The sequence below is a fragment of the Mus caroli genome, unplaced genomic scaffold, assembly GCF_978045245.1.
Source record: "Mus caroli unplaced genomic scaffold, Mus_caroli_1 scaffold_15, whole genome shotgun sequence".
Taxonomy (NCBI): Eukaryota; Metazoa; Chordata; class Mammalia; order Rodentia; family Muridae; genus Mus; species Mus caroli.
In genome coordinates, this window is record NW_028227270.1 from 50,579,220 (window position 1) to 50,598,876 (window position 19,657).

Here is a 19,657-nt window from a genome sequence, read left to right on the forward strand (position 1 = left end):
GAATAACTCCATATGCATATATCCATAACTCCAATAGCAGCCATTATGGAATTGTAAACTAGCTGTAAATCTATACAATCAGACTGAAATGTTCTAGGGTTTTGAAAACTGTAGTGGTTTGGATATGCTTGGCCCATAGGGAGTGGTACATTAAGAGGTGTGGCCTTCTTGGAGGAAGTGTGTTACCATATGGGTAGGCTTTGGAAGTCTCCTCCTATGCTCAGGCTCCACCCATTGTGGAATAGAGCTTCCTCCTAGCTGCCTGAGGTTGTCAGTCTCTCCTGGTTGCCTTCGAATACAGATGCAGAACTCTCAGCTCCTTTTCCAGCACCAAGTCTGCCTGCATGCTGCCATACTTCCCGCCGTGATGATAATGGACAGAACCTCTGAACCTATAAGCCAGCTCCAAATTAAATGCTGTCCCTTATAATAGAGGTCTTGGTCATGAAGTCTCTTCATAGCAATGAAACCCAAATGAAGACAAAAGCTTTTAGATGACCTAATGAGCCTTATAATCTCAACCCAAAAATTGATAAAATACAGATTCAAAAATTTAAGCAAAAAGAGGGAAAAAATAAGTTATGTCACATAAATGCTATTCAAACCTGAAACTCTAGCCTTTGGTAACAAGTTAATGTAATCAGATCAAATTGCCAGCAATTCTGAAATCTTTCCTTTCTGCTCCACACTAAATTTTAAACTCTATTTCCTTTTGTTATTTCTCTGTTTCCTTTTATCCTTGTCTTGTGGTAGCAGAGGAACAACACTAGCTACCATTTTCACACTTTCCTCAGAATAAAGAATAATGCTTACTATACTGGATTTAATTTTGATAACTAAAAGAATTTTGAACTTGTGAAATAAAAAATACATAAATTAAAATAAATGTATGAAAATTTGGGTGAAATTTTCATTTACAATCTGGAGAAAGTCTTTGCTGGTATTAGCTAAAGAGGTACCACAGGGATGCAGTGATGGCTTAAGCAGTAAAGAAAGACCACTTCTAGCAGAGGACAGGGTTTGGTTCTCATAACACACATGATGGCTCACAGCTCTCTGTAATGCTAGTTCAAACATCTGATACCCTTTTCTGGTCACTGGGAGAATGATATATAAAATTATATATGTATATATAATCATATATAAAAATAAAGAAATCGTTACAAAGAGCTACCAAGAGAGGTTCTCTAGCTTTGTTTCCACTGTTATGATAATCTCCCCACCACCACAAGCAAACAAAATATGGGAGGCAAAAGTTTATTTGGTTTTTAATCTAAGTTATTGTCCATTATTTTGGAACAGCCAAGGCAAAAATTCTAGCTGCTTGCCACCTCACATCTACTGTCAAGAGCAAAGAGAAAATAAATGCATTCTTGCTACTCTTACACTGTTTTGGGCCCTCTGCTTAAGGAATGGTACCACCACAAGGGCATGAGCCTTTCTATGTCAATTAACAATCAAGATAATTCTTCTTAAATATTTCTACAAATCAGCCTGATCTAGACAATTTCCTCATTAAGATTGACTTCACAGGGGCTTCTAAAAGAAGTTGTGTCAAATTGACAAATCTAACCAGCTCTCCTTGCCAACTTGATACACAAACTGTTATCTTAAGCCATAACTTTTTTTAACCTCTTTTTTACCTTTTTTTTTTACCTCTTGTAAGCAAAGTCTCATGTTAGTTTTAGAATATAAAATACAATCTGTCTTAATTGTGGTTTCTATTGTTGTAAAGAGACACCATGACCATGAAAATACTTATAAAAGAAAACATTTAATTGGGGCTGGCTTACAGTTCATAGGCTTAGTCCATTATAATCATGGTAGGACACAGGCAGACATGGTGCACAAGAGGTGGCTGGGAGTTCTACATCTCTCTGCAGGCAGCAGGAAGACTCAGTGACACACTGCCTATGCGTGGGCATCTGAGTCCTATAGGCCTGCCCCAGTGACATACTTTTTCAAACAATACTACATATACTCGAATAAGGCCACACCTCCTAATAGTGCCACACTCTATGGGCGCATGGGGGTGACTTTAAAAACTTGTTTAAAAATCCAAAGTTCAAAGTTTCTCCTAAAACTCATGCAATCTCTTAACTGTAATTCCCTGTAAAATCAAAATGAAAAGGTAGGTCACATATTTCTAATATACAATAATTCCAGAGCTTGAACTGATAACCCTAGCATTTATTCTGTAGGAACTAGAAGAATGAATAAAGGACTGGTTGAGCATTTAGGAAGGTTAATTGGTAGAAGGTAGAGGATGAACTAAAGATAATCCGATTCACTTTGTTAACATAAGTAAACTTCAGAACAAGGTCAATTTGTGGCAGCTTTTGAGGCATTGTGGATTCCATGGTAGTAGTAACTCTCCTGCTTCTGGTGGTCAGCTTGCATTCTTTTTTCATACTGCCTTTGTGTCTGCAGGGGAAACAAAGACACTTTTAACTCATGTCTTGGGTGAGTTGCAATAAAATACCCAATAAAGACACTAAGAAGAAAGGATCTTGTTGGCCTCTGGCTTTTCCAGCAGAGGCCCCACTGCTTTGATACATTGGTGAGTCACCAAGTTAGAAAACAAAACTGTGTGCCTCAGGATGACCAAGGGAGCTGGATGGGATGAGGAAGGAGACGGGGGTCAGGTATAAAATAAACCCTTTAAAAGCATCCTGGCAAGGATCTTACTACTTCAGCTAGGTCCCACCCGCTAAGTTTCCATCACTTCTCAATAAGCTGCCAAATTATGAGTCCTTCAACAGTAACTCACTGATGGGGTCAGAACCTCACTATCCAATCACCTCCCCAGAGGATTTCTTCTGAACATTGCTGCATTGGAAATGAGGCTTTAACACATGAGTCCTTGGGACATGTTTCAGATAAAACCTCAACATGGTAGGCAGCCAGCTTTATACAAACAGTGTTTTTGCTCAATACAGACACAACTTTGCATGTAGACATATAGTAGACAATAAAATTGCCATGGTGGAGAATCTTATCACAGTATCATTTCTGTTAATGATACAAAGTAAACATTCAATTGCTTCTAAATGTTGCATCTTAGGCTTTTCTGCATGGTCCCTGCAAACCCCCAGCCCTTTCTTGTTTATTTGGGCATCATCTCCAGGAGGAAGACTCAGGGAAGAAGCCTCTAGGAGCCTCCTTGGTGGCAGCAAGCTTGCTTTCATTGTGGTATCTCACTATTTTCACCCTGAGGTTAAAGGCCATAGAGAACACACAGGAAATGAAAATCAGGAACACAATACTCACTGGACATCATCTTCTTTGGCTTACTGCAACATTTCCTAATTATTATCATTTTAGTATAGATGTTATATTTTCTAAATATATTTTGTAATCAGAATATACAATGTCTGGATGTTCAATTAACTCTTTTATCTCCTTAAAGAAAGTTATATGTTCATTAAACCATCTTTTCTGAAAGGGATCAATTCGTTCTCATTCAAAACTAAAGAATCAGGACACCACCCCATGCCAGGCTCCGGAAACACCAGGAAACAAGAGGCAGAAAGAATGTAGGAGACAGAGGATGTGGAGGAGGGCTGTGAAGTCTTCTCTTATGGACATGACAAGGACATTGTACTCATGACACCAAGGCAGCCTAGTCACCTGCACAAGATTGGGGCCGCCAACATTCCTCCATGAATGGCTCAGCGAGCTGAGTCACCAGCACGTCCTGTGAGTCTGCAGGTGGTTAATGCTTTTAGAGGGACAGTGTTGTTTTCTTCAGTAATGTAGCTCCTGAGATCACCCATGCTTCAACAAAAGACTTCTCATCAAGACTCTTGCAAACAACCATGATAAAACCCACTGGGGTACACACAACATACTTGAAAGGAGGAGAAGGAATTGTGAAGGTTTTCATTGCAGGAGAGGGGATTGAGAGGCAAAAGCAACCAGAATTCAGCATATATGACATTGTCAAAGAGTAAAAGGAAAGGGGTCCTGGCAGTAGGAAGGGACAGAGAATGTACTTAGAGGAAAGTCTTCGGTCGAGCAGGATGAGATTCAGGATAGTGTGAAGAGTGTTCACCCGGTAAGCTCAGCATACAGTTGCTTTGCATGCACACTGGAGGCAGGCTGTCAATCACTCTTTATTCAAACCCATGTGGGATCCTCCCACAGCGCAGATCCAGGAAGCGGGGGCCCCCTCCTCCCAGCTCTGTATTGGACACTAGGATATAGCTCTGTAAACAGTGGCTGCGCTTCCATAAGATTCCCTGTGAAAACGTGTTTTGGAGAACCTTACTTTGTATGAGTCTTCAGTAAATGACAGTGCATTTTAAACCTTGTAACTGAGAATCAGAGTGTGTCACCTGGAACTTGATTCTGTTCTTATTTTCCTGGGTTAGCTCAGATGCCGTTACACTCCTGGCACCTATTTATAATCACCATCAGAAACTGTGCTAACCCTTGTAGTTCATTTACTATTTATCCCTTATTATGTGTTCCTTAATTTAAACTTTTATAAATACTTTGCTATTTATCTAGAAGTACTATCAAGATCATGCTTTCTATGGAGAAAGTATGATATAAACATGAGTTTATAATATATTATCTCATCAAAGTGTCTATCTTTTGCTGTTTTCAGCTATTTAAAGTACTGATAACCATTTGTTTCCAAGGGCATTGTTTCCAGGGACACATGGCTTATCATACATGGGAACTATATCCTTCTCAAATTCTGAAAACTGTTTTTCAACTATCTAAAGGTATTTTTAGAATTTTCCACAAAATATTGTCATACTGATGTCAAAAGGTCAACTTTTAAAGTTCATATGATTCTTTAATATAAGCCTCATTATATTTTAAGTTAATCCCCACCCTACAGAAGATCATTTTCATATTTCCTTTAATAAGCTACTTTAATAAAGTTACTGTTTGAGCTTTTAGCTGACTCATTCAGATAGCCTGGCTATTTAACTGGATAATCTGAAAATAATGACAGTCCAGATTTCCTCATTCCAGTGTTATTGGAAATATAAGACACTTCATGCACACCAAACTCTGAGGCTGTGTTGCAGAGTGAGCATTGGAACCAGACAATGCTGGTAATCAACTTGGCTCCGAAAACACTGCATGCCAGGTCTCTGAGAAGGAGAACATGTAAGAAGAAACTGCATTTTCTTCAGTTCCACAGGCCTCAGGCATGGCATGGGGGAGGCAGCTGACACATCCAATCAGTACTAATTGGTTAGTGGATAAGTGATGGATCAATGAAGATCATTCTTGTGACAGGAAGAGTCTGACTTAAGAATGCTGCTCTGTACCCCAGGGATTTATGGGAACTGTCAGATTAGTTCCTTATTCTGATCAAATGTCAATCATTTCTTAAGGATAAAAGGAAGACCATGACAACCTCATACATCCCTGCCTTCCTAGAGATTGATAGGCTATAATATTTAATAATCACATCCTAAGAAAATCTTCATGTCATCTCTGGTCAGGAGGACAGATACTGATCCTTTGTTTTAGTTTCTGTTAAGAACGCTGGGTCCATTACAGTTGGCTCTAACTATGGTTACTTCTCCACTGCCACATGGCCAGGACATGGTTGTCTTCAGTTGTTGGCCAATCTTCCACTTAATCATTCCGTCTAGAATCAACTCACAAATTCACAAACCAATTTCTCTCAGTCTCCTGCTTTAGGAGCCTCTCCACCCTCCCTTCTGGGATGAAGTCTTAACTTCTCATGTGTACTGATGTCAGGAGGAAGCCTATGAGTACACTGGCTTCCTTGTGTGTGGAATCTACAACCAGGAAGCCCTGGACTAGGCTGGAGCCTGGCAGCCTGAATTGAGGCACTTTGGCATAACACCTCTGCCACTCTGAGACTGAGCCATCAGGGACCTGACAGACAAGACTCCTTCCCTAGCTGGAAGCTCCCTGCTCTAGTGTAGACACTAAATTCATAACCAAGCAGGCAGCTCTGTCTTATGAACTCACCTCTAAGACCCTCTCTAGTGACAAGCATCCTGACTTCCAACTGGCCAGCTCACCCCAGAAACACCTAAAGATGTGTCATAGGAGTTACTTGTGAGGGGAAAACTGGATAACCACAGGTTCTGGACCCAAGTTTCAAAAACTGTTGAGAAAAGTGGTTTGTCAGAAAATGAATGCATACAAATTCCCATGCTTCTGTAGAAACAGACTCGGTGGGAAAGCTGTATAAGGACCAGCTTGTGTTCACAGTGAACTTCAGCTTCAAAGGGCATCCAGACAGGTCCACCACTGAGCATTCTTAAAGTCCAAGATAGCTGAACAGCAGGATGCCCTCAGCTTCTCTGCTGTGTGGTGGCTCTAGGGAGAAGTGTGACCCCCTTCCCCTAACTTGGAATCCTGCCAGGCGGGTCCCAGAAATAGCACTTGTGCTGAAGGAAATGGCTTCAACTTCCTCCTCCAGCTTGGATTTGTATTTCTGTGACAGTCAAAAGCACATATTTATGCCTCGTAGATAATAAATGTGTACATGCACATAGATTGGAAAAGAGTGCTTCATTGTATGCAAATAATTTGATGAAAGAATGTATTTTAAATAATCTTACCATACATACAAACAAAGAGCTCTGTGTTAATTTTCTTGGCTGCAGTAATCATCACTGTGTATGCTACTATGTAGTTTATATCCCTAACCTCATGGTTTTCATCCTAAGTTGCAAAGCAGCTGGTAAGAATAGTAAGATTTTAAACTTTAGATTGTTCAAGCAGCTGGCAAAGGATTAGACAGGAATTTGAACTATGGTTGCTATCTATTTTGGAACCTGCTAAAAATACAATGACTTTCCGATGGCAACCTTCTGCAGCTCTGTGTCAGCGCTGCCTATCTGCTCCTTCTCTGCAGCTGGCTGCCCGCCAATGAGAAGCTCAGGCAGCTGGAGCCTTCCCAGGGCATCTGCTATCTTCTCATGCTCGCGTTGTCTCTCCTCAGTTCATCAGCCTGTGTGTGAGTTTCCCCCATGGCAGGGCTCACAGCAGTGAGGAGCAGGTGTTGACCATCATAGAAATGTTCTTCCTCTGGCACAACACATGCAGGTGCATGGCTCTCCCAGATACTGCTAGAATGCCGACAGGGAGATGGACTATAATGCTGCTCATGGTGCATTCAGAAGTCGGAGAGGAAGTCTGCGAAGGAATCACATAGATCACGTCACCAAGCATTCAGTATCCAGCCATCGAAGCAATCCAGGATGAGTTTCCAGGACCTATGGTGTGTGTGTATGTCCACACAGAGGCAAACATATATTTAGATACTTGTAAGTATAGGTGTATTGGAAGACACACCTCTTCCTACCTACTGTTCTGTCTCTTATTTATTTATTGCCATTGGATTGATTTCCCTTGAGGATTGTTGCAAGGTAGAATTATCCAAAAGCCTCTCTAAGAAATTGAGGTATTTAAAAGCATACAATCAGACATATAACATAAGGAGAAGGAGCAGGGAGAAGTGCTCAGCTCTGTACTGAGGCTGCCTGAGGGGCCTTGCAGTGGGCTTCGGAGCCAGCATTCCTCAGGGGATGGCAGGTGAAGCCATGAACACTTGCTTCTCTCCACCACTTCACTCCATTCTCACAGAAGCCTTTCCTTCAGATCAGCAGAGACAGTGATCCAGTTGGGGAGGCTCTGGGCCTCCTGCAGAAGAACCACAGCTAACTGCCTTCCTCTCAGCAAAAGAGAGGATGCACTGAAAGGCTGGCTGTCCTCTGTGCCCTGACATTACGAGCGATCAACCCATGTCTGTCAGAAGTCCTGCTCCCTACCAGAGCATTGGTATAGTTACTAAAATTGAAGGCAGGAGTCTTGGCAATAAGATTTGAACCAGAAAGAATCCATTGGGAGGATAAAGCCCAAGCCTGGAAGAAGAGCTTTACCACTCATCCTTAATCGAGCAACCAGGCAATGTGGACAAAGGGTAAGCTGCAATTAGAGCAGGGCTGAGGCTTATTAAGCTAATAGCTGGTGGTTTCCAGGTCTGCACATCAAACAGGAGACAGCCACCATTTGCCTCTCGGTTAATACTAACCTGAGTTCTGCCCTTGGGTCACAGTATGCAAAACTTCTAAAAAAAAAAACGATTACCTACACATTCTGTTCTTTGTTTTAATCCATGGTATTCGCTGTCTTATCAAAGGCTGTCCTTGAGAATATAGTACTTGTTGGTGCTGTTATCCAAACTTCAGAAACTTAGATATCAGAAAACATTTGAGGGAGGGGGATAGAGATGCGACTAGGTTGCCTGGCATGCAGAAAGCCATAGGTTTGACCCCTAGAACCTAATAAACCAGGCACCATGATGCGCAACAGCAACCCAAGCATTTGAGAGGTAGGTGCAGAAGAATAAGAAGTTCAAAGTCATCCTTGGCCATAGAGTGAGTTCAAGGCCAGCTAGAAAAAGAGGGGGAAGGAACAAAAGAAGAGGAGTATAAAGAGGAAGAAGGTGAGAAAGGAAGGGCAGATCTATGGGATTGTAGACAGTATGTAGATGTAGGTAGAGGTGTATAGATGGTGTTCTTGGTGGCCCTGCTGGGCTGGCATTCTTCACAGAGCTGTTGTATCACCTTATGCTATTTGCAGACTTAATCAGTGGGAGAGATCTTTCCTTAGTTGTACAGCCATAGCCTTTCAAAAGAGACCCTTGGTATTGACTAAGAGTCTGTGACTGTGCATCTGCAGGCTACCTTGAGTTTTCCTGTGCATGGAACAAGAATTTAACATTACAGAGAACAGTGTACCACCCAGGATTCTTTCTATAGTGCTCAGCTAGCTTCAGGTACTGCCAGCTCAAACTCCCCATGTCACTTAAAAAAAGAAATCTATCATGAATTAGCTACCAAACAAATAAACAAACTGCTGGAATTTCAATTGTTTTCTCCATACAGGGTACAGCACACCCATGCTATCTGAGAATGGCTTTCGCATGAAAGCCCTACCAATGGTGAACAGTGTGTTTTGAGTTTCAGTTTCTCGGAAAAACTGAAGACTGCAGATCTAGGCTTACACCTGTAGTATAAATGTGTCCTGCTCTCCTTCTCTGAATAGGTTTCTATTTTGTCTCAGTCCTGAGAACAGAGGTGAAAGCTTTGTAAATGGACTCTACTCTCAATGAACCTGCGTCCTCTGTCAGCAGCCTGTGTCTGATCCTGCTCCATGAAAGGGCCTGTGCGGAGACTCCATACCTCTGGCCAGGTCCTTCCAGGCCTGTCTGGAGGAAACTGTGGAGGACCATTCTTCCCAACCCAGATCCTCAATTGCTCCTATAGTTTCTCCAAAGTTACTTGAAGATAAAACTTCTTCACTCAAGTTCCATGGCGTTAACGGACTTATCTACACTATTAAACATTAACCCAATGTCAAAGCAATCACCCTCTACCGAATGCGTTACCAAAGTCTTTTCTACATTTAACTCTAGGTATCTGTGTCGAGTGAATGATGGTTTTAGATTCATCCAGCTAACGGGAAACCATTCAATCCAAGAATGCCAAGAAACTTTCTCCTTTATGTCAAGTTCAATATGTAACTTGCACATACTGGATGGTTGAAATATTACCAAAGCAGATTGAATTGTCTTAGGAACTCAAAGAACAAAAAGAAAAAAATGTATACATAGCTGAGCTGTAGGTTTAGAAAATGGTTCATTACAATATGTAACATTTTAAGGGCATCCATCTGCTTCCTCCATACTCCCAAACTCTAGGAGTCAAAGGAATCAGACAAAGTAAGTGATACAAATGTGATACAATAAAATGTGTCCGACAAAGAGACTTCTCTACAAAAGTGATACAATAAAATGTGTGCCAGACTATGAGACTTTTCTGGCCTAAGTTGAAAGGTGACTAAGAAGTCATGGGCAAGGAACATCCCAACTTGCCAAACTGGGACATTTACTCCCCTAAGCTAGGCTGCCAGCTGTCTGCTCACCATGAAGGATAAATAGCAGACGGGAAGGTGTGGTGGGGACTTTCTCACCCATCAGAAGGCAATGTGGACACATGAATATCAGCATCTGCTACCAGTGACTGCTCCTTCTCACTCTTACTCTCATGTCTACAGGAGTGGGTTATGGCTGTAGGAATCTGGTCTTTGCTGTATTGACATCAGAGAGCTGTAGATATGCCTATGAGACCCTCTCAAGACAAGCCTTTCTTTCTGGAACGAGGGGAAGAAAGGAACACACGGCTCATGAAGTATACTAAAACCATTCTCTTTCTAGAGATACACACCATGCTCACATTTCTGGGGAGAGGAAACTTTGTTTACTTAAGGGTGAAAGGGTTTACAGCAGCTTAGAGTTCTAGCTTATGGTCCTTTGTGGCAGAAAACTCAAGGTGGTAGGAACTTAAAACAGTTACTTATATCACATCTACAGTCAAGGCCAGAGAACGATGGATGAATTAGCTCAGTGTGCTGGTTCTCATCTTAGTGGCTCCACTCCTATACAACCCAGGATCCCCTGTCTGGGGACCAGTGCCGATTGCAGTCAATATGTCTTCTTACTTCCTACTAGACTAACAAGATAACCCTCTTTGTTGCAGCCGGCCTGCGGCTCTCCTGTCTCCATTCAAGCCTGGGAGGCAGCCTGAAGCTGAAAAAGAAGAGGGAAACTAGGCGGATGAAAGAGAGATGGAACCAAGACAGGATTCTGATCAAGGCTTAAATTTTTAATGGCAGACACACTTTATAAAGGAGAGGGGAGGTCCATTCCCACCAAATCATCCTTGGAGCCCAGCTGCAGGTGACCACATGTAGTCTCCAGAATAGCTAGGCCGACTCCCAGCAGGTAGCAGCAGCTGCAGTGGCTGAACAATAGAGTGATCCAGGGAGGCAGGCTCCACCCTAAGTCATCTCCTTAGTGGCAACAAAGTCAAGGTCTGGTTCAGCCTACTTCAGGCTTGTGGGAGGCTACACCTCTTCACAAAGATGTGCCCACAGGCTAACCTGGTATAGACAACTCACTTCCCAGGTGATCCTAGGCTATGCTGATTTGACAACTAAAATAACCAGTCTCTTCTTCAGTAGAGTAGTTTGTAGTCAGTTGTCTATACTCCTGTAACTCCCCCACCTTTTAAGTAACTCTATGCTTCATCAAATTAGACCTGGGGAGGCTGTTTCCTTTGTCTGTCATTGCTCTGTCTGTGTGAATATATACCCTCACAGGAAACACACACAACACTTATACCTGCAATGTTGTGGGAGGTGATATTCATTAGACAAACCTGGTTTGCTTGTTACAATTCTGAACAGAGATTATTGGCCTTGCGCCAGTATTTGAACTCCTTAGTATTTAAAACAGCTTCCAGTCATAGTCTCTGTCCTGCTCAGCAGGATAAAAGAATGCCTATACCAGGTTACCCTTCACCCTGTTTCCAACATGCCTCCCATGCTTTATCCAGGGGCCCCCACTGAGAGGCTATGGCTTGTGCTACCCACTTTCTTTCTTTGTCCTTCCCTGATTCCCAATGCAAGTAAAGCTACAGAAGTAACTTAAAACCACTTTAGAAAACACAAGAACATAAATAGAAAGTTGTTGATTTTGATGAAATGTGTGACGATAGTAACTAATAAAACACTGTCACTCTGAAAAATATAAAAATTGAGAGCAGCATTTTCTAAAGATTTTTTTTATTATTATTATTTGAAGTCTGGTGTGATTTCTACCTACAATTTGTGTTAGAGGACTCAGTAGCAGATCCCTCAATGTCTACCACCCTAGTCCAGAGAAATCCAGATACTGGTTGTGCCTGCTAGAACATATCTCTCACCTGTAGAGTATGGTGTGTTTTAGATTCACTGTACCATGATCATTTGAAGCCTAATACCTTCATCCACCTCATGCTGATTCCACCTCGTGCTGAAAACAATGAGATAAATAGTTCTTGAGTTGGAGGGCCCTCACAGTGTATACAGACATGTTTCTCCTCCCTTATTTCCTGAGCCTTGTCATGCTTTTCCCCAGTGCCCCACCGGACACTCTTTCCTCCACCCACATCCACAGGTCAGGACCTGAGATGGTTAATCATCTTTGTCACCTTGCCTGTACTGGGAATCACCTGGGAGACACAGCTCTGTGAGAGGATCTTCCAGAGAGGTTTGATTGAGGGAAGACCTTCCCTGAATGTAGTAGCAGTCACCATTCTGTGAGCAAAGATGTGAATGGAATAAAAAGAAGAGAGTTGAGCACTCATCACTCCGTGTCTCCTACTGTAGGCACAATGTTACACTACGGGTACCACACCTTTGCAGGTAGACATGTGTCTACTGGATGCCTGGACTATGCTCATGGTGACTTCAGGTGACTGTCTGTCTAGTCAAGATCTCTGTGATGCTCTTGCATTAAACAGAAACCTGTGTTTTGATGTGGCCCCCAGATGACCTTCAGTGGCCCACTGTTTTGAAATCACTTGCAAATTTCCAAGTGATATTATAATTTTCTGTGTGTTTGGCAAGTAAAGATGGTGCAACACTTAGCAAGCAGGTGGCATGGAAGCTTTTGTAGACAGGGACACATTAGGTTGCCATACAGCTCCTAGTGGCCAGTGTACATCCTGGCCATCTGACTTGTGGGAGATCATAGGATCAATGGCATTGTTCCTAGTCTGGCCCAACCCCACAGCCCTCATATAAGCCCTTCCCATAGGGCCCATGGGCCTGACACTTCAGTACCAATTCTCATCTTCCCTTCCTTATGAAGGATGCAGAGCAGGCCATTCTGGACCATGCTTTCATGTCAGTAGAAACAGATGAACGGATTTCCTGCGGGTGGCTAGGATTGCCGTTTTCTTTTCAATGATAAGCTGTGTGTTCCTCTTTCTACTATGTCTGAACTGTCATGAAAGGGAGAACAGTAAAGCTTATGCCAAAAAGTATGGTTTTTATTTTAATTATTAGCTTTGTCCTTTTTCATGAGAAATTTTATTTCCCACCCCAAATCTAATAGCTACGCCAGGTTTAAAGTCAAGTTTTCCAAATATTCCTTTCAAGCATCAAAGGGAAGCTGGAAGCCACATTCAATAATCACTAATTACTAAAAGAAAAATGGTGTGTTTGCATTTTAGAAAATCAGGTCTGTGCATTAGTATTCCTCTGGGAAAGAAGAAGACTGGCAACATTGCGCTATAGCCTCAAGAGTTCATATTTGGCAGCAATAGCCTGGGTGTTTGAAAGTGCTGTACAAAGAGACTCCTGAGGTAGCCCCAGCTCATGTATGCAAACTTTGCTGAAGTATTTCACAACAGTGGCTATGCCATCATCTTGTTCCATGGGCCTCTGTGCTTCACTACCCTTGGAGTGAAAGCAAACTGTACAAGCACAGATGTCTCTGATGTCACACTAAATTGGAAAGCCAATCAAGTGACATAAATTCCTCTAACTTTGATCATATCAAAGCAGGTTCAGACTGTATGGAGGCACATGTTTTATGCCTGTCCGAGTTGGTCACCTAACTTCCCTGTTTGTTCCCTCTGCAGAGAGCACTGCCAGGGTAGGCTTATGTGATCGCTTGGCTGCCTAGCTGGTTAAATGGTTGGACGCTAATTGCAGTGAACCTAAATCCATTCCTGCCATCAGAACACCAATTGGGAGGCAGCGGAGTGGTCTGGGTAGCTCAGAGCTGTCTTATGTCTGCGAAGAAGTCCTCAGCATCTGCAAATTTTGTTCTTGTCATTATATGAGCAAAGTCCTTGGTAAAAGCAAAATAAAGCTCCGGAGGATGGCTGACCTTGGCTCTTTTCTCTCCCCACCTGGAGGTCGACCTTGGATTCCTCATGACCAGAGCCCCGGGTCCTCCTCCCACAGGCTGTATCATCTGACAGACTCTCCTTATTCCCTCAGTTCACTGGGCCCAGTAGGTTGCTAAGCAGAAGCAGCTGGTTTCTAGAAGTGGATGATGAGGGCTGCTGGCCAGCACCTCCTCCATACCTCTTAGGGTAGGAGCAGCCAGTGATCTGAACGGGGGCCTTATGCAGCAGGCAGCTGATCATCACTGTAAACACCAAATCCACCATAGCAACAGCCAGTCATGTGAGCAACAGGGTAGTGAGGGGAAGGTGCCTGGCTCCTGTTCTCACCTGAATGTAGCCTAGGTGTAACGAACTGCCCCAACTTGGAAGGGGTCCCTCTTATCCAGGCACTGTGCCAAGTTCTCTGTGAGCCTAATCTGGTTTATGTCTCACAAGACCTACTGAGGCATGCACACAAAGACACCAGCTCTTCCATGGTAAAGTGACTTATTAAACTGATCACCAATCAAGGGCAGAGCTGGGGGGGGGGGAATGGGTGTGAAATCATGTGTCTGACTTTCTGAGTGCCACATAGAAGAAACACAGCTAATATTCCATATTTGCTGTTCCTCTAATACCCGAACTTTCTTTCTGAAAGTTTCAGCTCAGCCCGTTCAGTTCTCTACAGTGCCATCGATAATGACTTTACCAGACCCATAGTAATTGATTGTGTCGGGTCTCACACCTGTCCTAGTGGAGCACTGAGTTTCCTACGGTTTTGGTGTACCCCACCTCTGATGTTATGCTCTGAGGATCCTGCAGTCCTAGAAGACAAGGATGGTATAATGTTCTGAGCAAATTGTCATCAGGTTGAGAAATACTGTTTAAAGGGTTTGTACAAGGAAATGAAGGTAGAAACAGAGAAAGAAGGTGTAAGTGTCTATTGTTTGCCAAAGAATGATACCCATACCCATAAAGTATGAAAAGGCAAGGAGCATTTTATTCTGAAGAAGACCAGCACGGGATGGGGGGGGTTCCTTATTCCAAAATGGAGAGTCAACCAAGTGAGTTCACAGACTCGATTTAAAAGGCACATTGGATTCTGGGGTAGATGAGCTCTATCCCACACTATCCCTAGGCATCACAGAACCATTATCTGGGGTGAAACTTGGAGTCTGGGGTTTTTCCTATTAGTAATTGACTTGCCTGGGCTTGCCTGGACTTGTCCAGTTCTTAGGCCTAGTCTCCTTAACTGCCGATTTGAAGCCTGTCATGGAGTCAGCCCAAAGGGAAACATTGTATCATTTTTTGTTTAAAGTAACTATGTTATCAGTCAAATAGCACTACTAATCTCTTCTATTACTTTTATTTTCTTCATCTTTGTATAGGTGTAGAAATTCAACAGGCTTTCTGTCTCAACTGAGGTCCTGAAACTAGAACAAACATATCCCAGTAATGCCAGCTTCTAAAGGGAAACACAGAATGGTGTGGGGGTGGGGTGCATTTGGCAGCCCAAAAGCTGGCTCAGAAACTTTGCACTCATTCAGCTCCAGAATATATAAGAAAATGTTAAAGATTTACAAGGGGGAAAAAAATTAAGTGTTTACCCAGCAATGTTATTGCAGAACTCTGCATTCCATTCTCACCTCAAAATAAACAAGGCTTTTGCAGAGAAGCCATCAGACAGTGAGGATGGCCCAGTGGGGGGTGGGGGCAGGGGTCATGCTACACCCATTCCTAGGGCTTGAGGGTATCAGAGAAGCCTAAGACCTCTCAGAAGCTCTAGGGGTGCTCTGCATAGGGAGACTTCAGTGCTTCCTTTGGGGGGTCTATGAGAGACCAAGTTCAATATAAGATTCTGCTCTGACAAGGGAAATGTAGCCAATAAAAATGGTATCCCTGCTTTCAACTGAGGACATGCTCTTGGATTCGTCATCAAATACCTTCCCAGAGCCCATGCAGGTACTACAAGAGAAACTGGGTTGATATATTGGCAGAAAAGCTTAATAAAAGCACTCTAGAGAAAGATTCCATCAGAAAGGAACCATAAGCATCCTAGAGTGGAAGTTGAGGGTGCCACAGTCATGGAGGAAAGAAAGGATTAGGTGACACAGAGGAGATTCAGGCTCAGAGGGATACAGTAAGCTTCCAAACACCTCTCAAGAGACTGTCATCTCACTTCCTTCTTAGGGCAGGGTTCATGCTCCAAGTCACAGCTCATCAGTCTCCCAGAAAATGCACACACTGCAGGACATTGCTCACCTGCTTCCCAAAGCCTGGTGCACACCACAGGTCACAGCTCACCTGCTTCCCAGAGCATGGTGCACACTGCAGGACATAGCTCACCTGACTCAGAGCATGGTGAACACTGCAGGCCATAGCTCACCCGCTTCCCAGAGTATGTGCACACTTAAGGCCACAACTCACCTGCTTACCAGAGCATGTGCACACTGCAGGCCATAGGTCACCTGAGTCACAAAGCATGGTGCACACTCCAGGTCATAGCTGCCCCTTCCAGCTGGCCTGCAGATTCTTCTCACTTTATCATGTCCCTCACTCTAGAGAAGTACTTGGGAAAGCTCATCCCTGCCTCAAAATCCCCAACCCTGAGGTAGCCTGTTCCAAAAAAAAGAAAAAGAAAAAAAGTGTTCAGAATGTGTGATGGTATGTATATGCTTCTCCCAGAGAGTAGCAAAATTAGGTGTGGCCCTGTTGGAATAGGTGTGTCACTGTGGATGTGAGTGTTACGATCCTACCTCTACCTGCCTGAAATCCAGTATTCTGCCAGCAGCCTTCAGATGAAGATGTAGTAGAACCCAAGAACCCTCAGCTCCTCCTGTACCATGCCTTCCTGGATGCTGCCATATTTTCACCTTGATGATAATGGACTGAACCTCTGAACCTGTAAGCCAGACCCAATTAAATGTTGTCTTTTATGAGTTGCCTTGATTGTAGTATCTGTTAATAGCAGTAAAACCCTAAGACAGAATGGCAACGGAATTTGAAGAGATGGTGTAAAACAGCCTTGACTTTCTAAATTGATGAAAAATTTCAGCTTACGTACACAGTATGTAACTCAAGAGAATGACAGCCAAACGTGCTAGCAACCCCTGGAAGTCTGAATGCTCCTCCCTCGATTGCTATCTGAACAGGGATGCTAAGTAGACACACACCTTTGCAGGGACTTGCACAGGTTGGGCTACAACCTGTGAAGTCCTGAAGCAGGCATGCTCAGAAGCTAGCAATGCTTCAGGATAGAACCTGCCAAGGTTCTCTCAGTGCTTTCTATCAAAAATAGAGTCTTTAAATGAATTTACAAAATAATTTGCAACCTTCCCATGAATATGCCTCTTGGCTCTGTAGTACAAAGCCCTGATTCCCATAAACCCATGCTGGAGTTGTGGAACCCTCTCTCCTTTGAAACACTTTCCTTCAGGGTAGAGTCTCACCTACAGTGGAGGGTGAGCTCACACCTATGCCTCCAGACAAGGTCCCTGACTTAGAAGACAGATGCCATCTGAGAAAGGCTTGGGAAAATACAGTAGACACAGCTACAGATCCGGAATCAGTTGAACTCCTGAAGACTGAGGTGAGCAATGTGCCAGCTGTATTTCAACCAACTAATCTTTAGTCCATGACAGAGGAAGATACATCAGAGGCACCCCAATCGTTTGCAACACTACACTGTGCCTTCCAAGACAGGACATGAGGCTGGAGACGCTACTGTGTTGACTGCGCTTGTCACTGCCAAAGTATCCAGGATGTCTGGAGTAAAGACTTCGCCAGACAATGGAGCAGGGAGAAGCAAATTATCCTTGAGAACAGTGGCCTCTGAGAGGGAAAGGAATTCCACCAAGGGCAAGGAAACAGTTTCAAGGGTAGACTCCGACCTCACTATCTCCTGTCTCTGTGTAGGCAACCCTGGAACCAGACCAGGTGCCGCACAAAGCTTGCATTATCATCTCAACCCCCTCCCCCTTTACGGACACGTTTCTCTAAGTGTGCTCTTTCCTTGCTAAGATGCATTAAACCCTATTAGGAGGTTTTGCTGCTTCTTGGATGATACGAGTCCCTAGAATCACAAAACTTAATCCTCTACTTCCCATTATAAGAGTATAACTTTCACGCCTGTTCTTGTGTGTAGAGGTGCATAATTGCCAGAAGTTTCTTCCTGAGTCTCCTCTCTCTCTACCCTTTATCCGTCAGTCTAGCTGAATGTTCTCCTCCAGTCCCTTCTCCAGATCTGCAGTAGGTCTCTTTTAGAAGCTGTTAGTTTAATGTTAGCATGAGGTTATTATATGATTATAGATATATTATCATATTAAATACGATATATTAAATAAGATATATGAACTATAAGAAATCGAAGGACCTGTTCTGTTTATATTGCCTTGGGGTGTTCCCTCTTTACCTACCTGTCTGTTGGGTTTATAATTTGCTGTATGAACGAATCATGGACCCTACACTTCACAGCAAGAGTCCAGGGAAACAGTGTTGTCAAAGAGAAAGAACCAAAGGCTATTCTCTACAGAAACTATTGTTCTTAGCCAGATGCTCTATCCCAGACATTTTGAGACTCTGTCTAGGCTTCGTAGGAGACTCAGTTATCTTCCTGAGAAAGTTACAGGGCTGGAAGGACAGCCCACATCAGGATGGTCAAGGTCACAGGAAATAGCCATGCCCTCTCCTTGTTAGTCTTCTTGTCTCTGCTCCTCCAGGCATCCCTCTCTGCCCTTTGCACTTGTAAGTCTCTTTTACAAACATGTGGAAGTAACACTATTAACTCTCAGAACCACTTAAGAAAAACCAGATACTCCACTAACCTCTACAAGTTACCCATTACCTCTTTGTCCCTTATCTGGAACCACCGGGCTAGCCCGTGTTTTCTTTAGCACAATATTCTAATGGAATCTTGGATCTCTCATGCCTGCCTGACCATTTCCTAAACCATCAAACATGGTCTCAATGATAAGACCCTCGGAGGAACTGCTACTCTGAGAAACCACCCTATGACTCTACCCAACTCCTCCCAACCCCACGCTTCTTCTCCTGCTGGGCTCTGGGACCTTCCTGGGACAGTCAGTGTTTCTATTCTGACTCACATGCAATTCCAACTGCAAGCATCCCCACTTCTTCCTGTTGTCTGAAGTAAGAAAGGCCACCTGGATGGAAAGGTATTCCCAGGGGTAATGGAAGGTAGGAGGAGATTCACGCTTCCATTTTCTCTTTCTAGCACTTTATGTGGCACTTACCTTCTGCTGGCCCTTCTGGAGATGTCTTCAGGACTACACGGGTTCTTCCCGAGCTGTCTGCTTAGTACAAAGCTGAAGGCTTTCAGAGTAGAAGCCATGGGTCCTGCTCACGTCTTCTGCCACCTCATCTTGCTGTTTCCTTCATGATTATCACTATTAATGAACCTGCACCTCAACTCCCTGCTCTCTTGAGAACCCAAGCTAAGACCAAATCATTTCCTGGTGATGCAAAGGTCCAGTCTCAGCTGTGAGGTGCTTCAGGGCCACACAGACTGATCTGACCAACACCGTGGTGGAATGTACCTGTTTCCCTGGCCGTCCCTCAAATTCCAGCCTGCCACAGAGACAGAGGAGGGAGCCTCACTAGCTCCACCATTCTCAGCCTGACCACAGATGCTGGAGCTGTGAGAGAATGGACTCCTGCCATTTAACCCACATGTGGTGTTTTGTTACGGCAGCACATGTTGATGCACCCAGCTCCTCAGAGAAGGAAACTGAAGACCTGAGGGATGAATTATCATGGTCTGGGCACACGGCCAAGGAAGGACTGGGCTACAAATTCTCTCTATTTCAGCTGACATGCAAATAGCCAATTAAGCTGAAGTGGGGTAGAAGCATTCAATTCCTATGAACTTTAGATAAAATCACTTGATTTTACGTTAAGGATTTCAA

The 19,657-nt window shown here is 43.5% G+C and overlaps 1 long non-coding RNA gene across 2 annotated transcripts; it reads right to left on the minus strand.

Annotated features, from left to right (window-relative positions):
• Positions 1 to 1,255: 1,255 nt before the first annotated feature.
• Positions 1,256 to 19,428, minus strand: LOC147000893 (uncharacterized). Of its 2 annotated transcripts, none has more exons than XR_015045398.1 (4): positions 18,986 to 19,428; positions 11,778 to 11,866; positions 6,567 to 7,143; positions 1,256 to 2,424 (listed from the first exon to the last, which is right to left on the minus strand). It is a non-coding gene; the product is annotated as an uncharacterized LOC147000893 (long non-coding RNA). The 2 variants fall into 2 exon arrangements; XR_015045397.1 differs by having other exon boundaries at positions 6,146 to 7,143.
• Between the last annotated feature and the right edge of the window lie 229 nt (positions 19,429 to 19,657).